The sequence below is a fragment of the Heptranchias perlo genome, chromosome 17, assembly GCF_035084215.1.
Source record: "Heptranchias perlo isolate sHepPer1 chromosome 17, sHepPer1.hap1, whole genome shotgun sequence".
Classification (NCBI taxonomy): Eukaryota; Metazoa; Chordata; class Chondrichthyes; order Hexanchiformes; family Hexanchidae; genus Heptranchias; species Heptranchias perlo.
In genome coordinates this window covers 9,781,970-9,789,939 of record NC_090341.1, presented here as the reverse complement: position 1 = coordinate 9,789,939, position 7,970 = coordinate 9,781,970, and the positions used below count along the sequence as shown (strand labels likewise).

The 7,970-nt window shown below is 43.1% G+C and overlaps 1 protein-coding gene across 1 annotated transcript in view; it reads left to right on the top strand.

Annotated features, from left to right (window-relative positions):
- Positions 1 to 205: 205 nt before the first annotated feature.
- The window catches only part of LOC137334026 (ETS domain-containing protein Elk-1-like), a 77,021-nt gene continuing 69,256 nt past the window's right edge, over positions 206 to 7,970 (top strand). Inside the window, exon 1 of the mRNA XM_067998445.1 lies at positions 206 to 376. The gene's annotated coding sequence lies outside the window, so the exon portion shown is untranslated. The remainder of the gene's footprint in view (positions 377 to 7,970) is intronic.

Sequence of the window (7,970 nt, the reverse complement as noted above, 5' to 3'; positions counted from 1 at the left end):
GAGATGGCTGCTTGTTTTTTTTGTGTTTCTTTTTTCTCTCTTGACTCTCAAACTCAATTGAAGCCAATTTTTTTTTGCTGGCTGGGGAAGGAGGCGTGTCGGTGACAGCGTCTGAAAGCCTCTCTCACACACACACACACACACACCAGGAATGATAACTTGAGCAGGGGCGGAGCTCTCAGTAGTTTTTTTATGGTGGGATGGAACCGACACAGGGCTGAATGTCGCAGGGATTTCACGCCATGTGCTAAAGTTACCGATCGCCAACTCTCTCCTCGTTAGGTTCGAGTTAAAGAAAATAAAAGGAAGGGGTAGCTGATCGACTCCTGGATGTCATGTAGGGGAGGGAAAGGCTCCATCCGCCAGGATTACCGAGGTAACATACCGTAACATTACTGTAACATGATTGACATTTACTGCATCCATTCGAGACGCCCAGCAAGTTTTTTTTTAAATATGGTAAATGTTGTGCTAGGATGGTGTTAATATTTTATTTCAGATTTCCAGCATCCGCCGTATTTTGCTTTTGTTTTAATATTTGTGTAATTTTTGTTTTTTTAAATAAAGATATATTGTCTTTATGGGTGGGTGGGGGTCGATCCAGGGTTGTTCTGTCTGATGAAGGTGACGCTTTTAAAGTTAGGCAAATGAATATTATCTGCCGTTCATCTCGCTGCTGATGTCCTCCAAACTGGCAGAAAGTGGCAACGAAGCCAGGGCTGTTTTCTAAACGCTTCCGTCTTGAGCTCATGTTTCCATACTGCTTTGCCCTTGGCATTTATTCCGGGGTTTGTCTGCCTATGAACGTGTGTAATCTGTCAACTGGATACTGTAGCAGTGACATCAAAAACTTTCGTACTTTACTGTCAGTGTCATCACTCGTCAAGGGCGAGGAGAGTATACTCTGGAATGATAGATGCCCCCTGGAGTGGCAGGGAGGGTGCAATCTAATAGAGGGGCTTTGGGTGCAATTATATACACTGCTGAAACTTTCTTTAGCATTTTCGTTCACCTAGATTCCAGCCTGCAACTCACTCTCGGTCCCAGGTGTTCATTGTTATTTAAGTCACCACAACTCTTGCAGACTGATATCCCCAGGTCAAGGGAGACTGAAGTGTAAGGGTAAAGGCTGGAGCCTTGATAGGAAGCAACTGAGAAGAGTTATCTAAGATAGTGAAAGTTATTGAAAAAGTAAACCTGGAATAGTACTCAAATTAAACCACGACCATAGAACTGGGGAGGGAGGGCAGGAGTTAATTAAGTGAAAGGCCAATTTTGGACTGTGGTCGAGAGGTTTTTCACACAGAATGACCGTCACGTGAAATGCACTTCTGGTCAATCAGTAGCAGCGGCAAAAACCCTGCAATCATTTAGGAAACAGCTGGCCCTATTTTGATGGACCAATAAGGGTGACACTGAATCGGCCCAGTGTCACCTAACAGGAATCAACATAACAGGTGCCCCTTTAAGGGACCACCAACCTAATAAACAAACATATGGTCCAATCAAATGAAAAGATGCAACAAAGTCCGAACGAAACCAAAAGAAACCTTACCAATGAAACGATAATGTTGTTATCAGTGTCTATACTGTATTCCCTTGTGGCACCCACCAGTTGCGGAAGGCCTCAGGCGTACTGGTGGACAACACATGCTCCTTCTCCAAAGCCATCTGGGCACGGAGAGAGGTAGGCAGTCGGGCGACCCCTGTAAGAAACAGCTGGGTGCTGTGATGGAGGTCTGTAGTTTTCTTTCCTGGAGGTATGAGCCAGGATGGGTAGAATGGCTTTCCTCATCCATAATTACGGTGTGATCTTAGCCTGCAATTCACTCCCAGGAATCCATTATTATTCTGTATATAAATCAAACGAACCTACCGGTTAGATTCCAGCCTGTAACTCACTCCCAGGTATCCATTATTCTACATATAAAATGTCTGAACACGTCTCCTAACCCTTGTCCCAAACTCCTGTTTGATGTTCAGTCTCCCCTTTTTGTAAAGTGCTGTGGGACGTTTCATTACATTAAAGGTATTACAAAGAATGTACAGCACAGAAACAGGCCAACAGGTCCATGCCATGTTTGTGCTCCATGTGAGCCTCCTCCCACCCTTCTTCATCTAACCCTATCAACATATCCTTCTATTCCTTTCTCCCTCATGTGTTTATCTAGCTTCCCCTTAAATGCATCTATGCTATTCACCTCAACTACTCCTTGTGGTAGCAAGTTCCACATTCTAACCACTCTCTGGGTGAAGAGGTTTCTCCTGAATTCCCTAATGGATTTATTAGTGATTATCTTATATTTATGGCCTCTAGTTCTGGTCTCCGCCTGTAAGTGGAAACATCTTCTCTACATCTACCCTATCAAACCCCTTCATAATCTTAAAGATTTCTATCAGATCACCTCTCAATCTCCTCTTTCCTAGAGAAAAGACCCCCAGCCTGTTCAATCTTTCCTGATAGGTATAACCTCTCATTTCTGGTATCACCCAGGTAAACGTTTTTTGCACCTTCTCCAGTGTCTCTATATCCTTTTTATAGTGTGGAGACCAGAATTGTTCGCAGGACTCCAAGTGTGGTCTAATCAAGGTTCTGTATAAGTTTAGCATAACTTCTCTGCTTTTCAAATCTATCCCTCTAGAAATGAATCCAATGCTTGGTATGCTTTTTTTATGGTCTTATTAACCTGTGTTGCCACTTTTAGTGATTTGTACCCCTAAATTCCTTTGCTCTTCTACCCCATTTAGACTCTTATTTTCCAGGGAGTACGTGGCCTCATTATTCCTACCAAAATGTACCACCTCACTCTTATCTATATTGAAATTCATTTGCCAATTGCACACCCATTCTGCAAGTTTATTAATGTCTTCCTGTATTTTTGATGTGGAGATGCCGGTGATGGACTGGGGTTGACAAATGTAAGGAATCTTACAACACCAGGTTATAGCCCAACTGTTTTATTTGAAAATATTTGGATTATAACCTGGTGTTGTAAGATTCCTTACATTCCTGTATTTTGTCGCAGTCCTCCTCAATGTTAACAATACTCCCCAATTTGGTGTCGTTCTCAAATTTTGAAATTGAACTGACGATTCCTGAGTTCAAATCATTTATGTATATAGGGGCAAGTTGTTGTAAGGTTATGATATTTTTTTGGTTACAAAGCCTAGCTGCTTTACTTGGCTACGATGCATTTATTCACCGACTTACGGCCACTTTGCATGACATTAGCGTGCTTTTCTTTAATGTTTATCCTAGTTACTCAAATGTGTCGCAAAATTGAACGTAACAAAGTTGCTGGTGGTTCTAGTCAGCAGAGGCTCACAGCTGCTGTGTGGCTTTCACATAACACTATCCAGCTGTGGACATAGGAATACTGGGAGACGCTTCCTTGTCGCCAGACAAGAGAAACCTAACAGTGGCTGTACATTAAGAATCTCTTATTCATTTACTTTTGATTGTATTGCTATAAAAGAAAGAAGAAAGAACTTGCATCTTTCACAACCTCAGGACGTCCCAAAGCGCTTTACAGCCAATGAAGTACTTTTTGAAGTGTAGTCACTGTTATAATGTAGGAAATGTGGCAGCCAATTTGCACACAGCAAAGTCCCACAAACAGCAATGTGATAGTGACCAGACAATATGTTTTTAGGTATTGGTTGAGGGATAAATCCAGGACACTGGGGAGAACTCCCTGGCTCTTCATTGAATAGTGCCATGGGATCTTTTACATCCACCTGAGACAACAGACAGGTCCTCCTTTTAACATCTCAAAGATGGTACCTCTGACAATGCAGCATTCCCTCAGTACTACACTGGATTGTCAGCCTAGATCTTGTGCTCAAGTCCCTGGAGTGGGACCTGAACCCATAACCTTCTGACTCAGAGGCCAGAATGCTACCCACTAAGCCTAAACTGACACCATCTCTACCTATGGATAATTGCTGATCTGATCTGCTTTTGGACTCCCCAAGCCCCTCTTTTCTTAGTGAGTTTTTGTGCTGATCAAGGTGACTGATGTCAACTCTGAGAATTATGATTAATCGGCCTTTTAAAAATATTTTTTTAAGAAAGCAGAGAGTAGAGGTGAATGGTTGTCTTTCAGACTGGAGGGAAGTATACAGTGGTATTCTCCAGGGGTCAGTATTGGGACCACTGCTCTTTTTGATATATATTAATGACCTGAACTTGGGTATACAGGGTATAATTTCAAAGTTTGCAGATGACACGAAACTCGGAAATGTAGTAAACAATGTGGAGGATAGTAACAGACTTCAGGAGCACATAGACAGTCTGGTGAAATGGGCAGACAAATGGCAGATGAAATTTAGCTCAGAAGAGTGCGAAATGATACATTTTGGTAGGAAGAATGAGGAGAGGCAATATAAACGAAATGGTACAATTTTAAAGGGGGTGCAGGAACAGAGAGACATGGGGGTGTAAGTACACAAATCTTTGAAGGTGGCAGAACAAGTTGAGAAGGCTATTAAGAAAGCATTTGTGATCCTGGGCTTTATTAATAGAGGCATAAAGTACAAAAGCAAGGAAGTTATCCTAAACCTTTATAAAACAGCTGGAGTATTGTGTTCAAATCTGAGCACCACATTTTAGGAAGGATGTGAAGGTCTTAGAGAGGGTGGAGAAGCGATTTACTAGACTGGTGCCAGAGATGAGGGGCTGCAGTTATGTGGAGAGACTGGAGAAGCTGGGGTTGTTTTCCTTAGAACAGAAAAGGTTAAGAGGAGATTTGATAGAAGTGTTCAAAATCATGGACAGTTTTGATAGAGTAAATAAGGAGAAACCGCTTCCAGTGGCAGAAAGGTCGGAAACCAGAGGACACGGATTTAAGGTGGTCAGCAAAAGAACCAGAGGCAACATGAGGAAACATTTTCTTACACAGCGAGTTGTTATGATCTGGAATGCACTGCCTGAGAGGGTGGTGGAAACAGAATCAATAATAACGTTCAAAAGGGAATTGGATAAATACTTGAAGAGAAAAAATTTACAGGGCTATGGGGAAAGGGCGGGGGAGTGGGACTAATTGAATAGCTCTGTCAAAGAGCCAGCACAGGCACGATGCAGATGAATGGCCTCCTCCTGTGCTGTACCTACTATGATACGGTGATATAATGACTTGTCTTTAAACATTAAGGATTTGTCTTTAAACTACAAGATATTTAAGAATGAGACTCACCATTTGGCCCAACTTGATTCATCCACCAAGAACGACCCGACAATTCACCATTCCCCCCCACAACTGCTGAATCAATTCTTTCTTAAATGATTCCAAACCTTTCGCTTATACTACTCTGCCTGGAAGTTCATTCCAAGATAAAAGTCTCCTCTCTCTGATGGGCTGAAAGGATCCTAAATGGGCCTATGCTCTTGGATTAGTTGCTAATGGTCATGAATTCAGCCTATTGTTTAGCAAAGCTGGTAAATTGTCACTCTCACTCAGAGAGTACCTAAGGATAACTTGTGTGAGGAACTGAAATGTTACACTGCTGAGTTTAAAACAGATTGTTGGGGAAGATATACCCTAAGTCACCTCTTAAACCCCCAAAATCTCTCTACCACTTACAAGGCACAAGTCTGGAGTGTGAAGGAATACTCTCCTGGATGGTGGCAGCTCCAACAACACTAAAGAGGCTCGAAACCATCCAAGACAAAGCAGTCTGCTTGATTGGCAGCCCGTCTAACACCTTTAACATCCACTAACTCCACCACCAGCATGCCGTGGCTGCAGTGTGTACTATCCACAGGATGCACTGCAGCAACTCGCCAAGGCTTCTTCGGCAACATATCCCAAACCCGCGACCTCCACCGCCTAGGACAAGGATAGCAGGTACATGGGAACACCAATACCTCCAAGTCACACACCATCTCGACTTGGACATATATCACCGTTCCTTCAATGTCGTTGGGTCAAAATGCTGGAACTGTCTATCTAACAGCATTGTGGGAGCACCTTCACTACACGGACTGCAGCGGTTTAAGAAGAAGGCTCACCATCACCTTCTAAGGGCAACTAGGGATGGGCAATAAATGCCGGCTTTGCCAGCGATGCCCACATCCCAAGAATGAATAAAAAAAGCCTTACCTGAACTATTTCTGACCTGGAAAATGCTTGATGCTGACACTATGTACAGTGAAAATCCTGCTATAAATAGGGTGTGCATTTAACACAATGCTGCTGACAATATGCCTTGGGTATCACTTTCCTTCTCATTTTTGGCACTCAGCTCTGCACGTTTCTGGGACGCAACCTGCTGTAGAATACTGCTAGTGTTGGGAGGAAAAACGCAGTTTGAAAAAAAAATAGTAATCGACTAAAAACGGAAAAAAAGTGGAAACTTCCAGTGGGTCCGTCAGCAGCTGAAAAGATCAGGTAGAGATGCGTTGTCAGAAATGAAAAGAAAAGAAATGGGAGACTGTTCTATGGCAGGTCTGTGAGAGTGGCCCGCAAACAAGTCACAGCTCGAGATTATGACTGTCAAGAAAAGTTGGCGAGTACTTCTGATTATGAAGTCTATCAGGCTGCACTGTGGGATGCTTTCCCATCTTTCGGATGAGACGTTAAACCGAGGCCCCGTCTGCAATCTCAAGTGGGCATAAAATAAAATCCCATGCTACTATTTCGAAGGAGAGCAGGGGAGTTCTCTCCAGTTGTCCTGACCAACATTTATCTTTCAACCAACATCACTTAAACAGATTGCCTGGTCACCAACACATTGCAGTTTGTGGGACCTTGCTGTGCGCAAATTGGCCCGCTGGGTTTCCTACATCACAACAGTGACTATACCTCAAAAATATTTAATTGATTGTAAAGCGCTTTGAGACGTGCTGAGGTTGTGAAAGGCACTATATAAATGCAGGTCCTTTCTTATTATAGGAGTGCAGCCAACAAGACATGAGCAGGTATCTCTCACTTGACTGCACTCCATAGTTATAAACAGCTCCAGGCTAGGGAGATTGACATTGTAGATCCAAGAAATGTGGGTCTACAAAAATGCTATTGGGTTCAGGGAGCCATTTTCATGAAAGTGAATGTGGGGTGTCAGCCTCCCACATTGCCACTGATTCAGTGACTTGGTCTCTCAGCCCTGACCCAGAAACACCCGACTGTAAGTAGAGAGGGGAAAGTGTCGCAAAGAGGTTGCTCGCTCTAGAAAATAAGGCATCTTTATGATACTCAGTGGTTTGTGCTTGTCAGGAACCACAAGAGAACTTTCTTTTAATTGTGTGTTAATGTCATATCAAAATAAATCAGGCTGTCAAATGCATTAGAAAAGATGGCCCAAAGCTTAAGTCAAGTCATAATGCAAAACATGCTTATGACTTAGTCAGACCAATAGTAACACCATGAGCAAACCCCAAAGCCAGTCATGCCCTGCCCATTGGAAGAACCTGACAGTCAGAGCTCTTGCTTCATGGTTCTATTACTGCACAGCCAGAATGGTTAAGTACAAATAATTTTAAACTATTTCAAATAACAGTAAACTACTAATTATATACCACATGCGATTGAGAGTGCTAGCTTAGCTCAGTAGGGAGTTGTCTTGAGATGAGTCAGTTAGGTTGTAGGTTTAAAGACCGCTGCAGAAATTGAGCACAAAATCTAGGCTGATGCTTCCGTGCATTACTGAAGGAATGCCACTTTGTCGGATGTGCATAATGAGACATTGGGGGTGATTTTAAACCCCAAGAACGGGTGGGTTGGGGGCGGGTGGAAGTTGAAAATAGTTGTTTTTTTGGGTCGCAACTGCAAAATTTTCAGACTTTGCATTCCCAGCGGGAAGCCTGTACTTTTTCACGCTGACGTTAAACCCGGAAATAAAGCCGGGTTGGGGTCGCGACCCAAAAAATAACTGTTTTCAACTCCCACCCGCCCCCAACCCACCCGCTCTTGGGGTTTAAAATCACCCCCATTATGCCAAGGACTGTCTGGTACTTCCAGTGAGGATGAAGA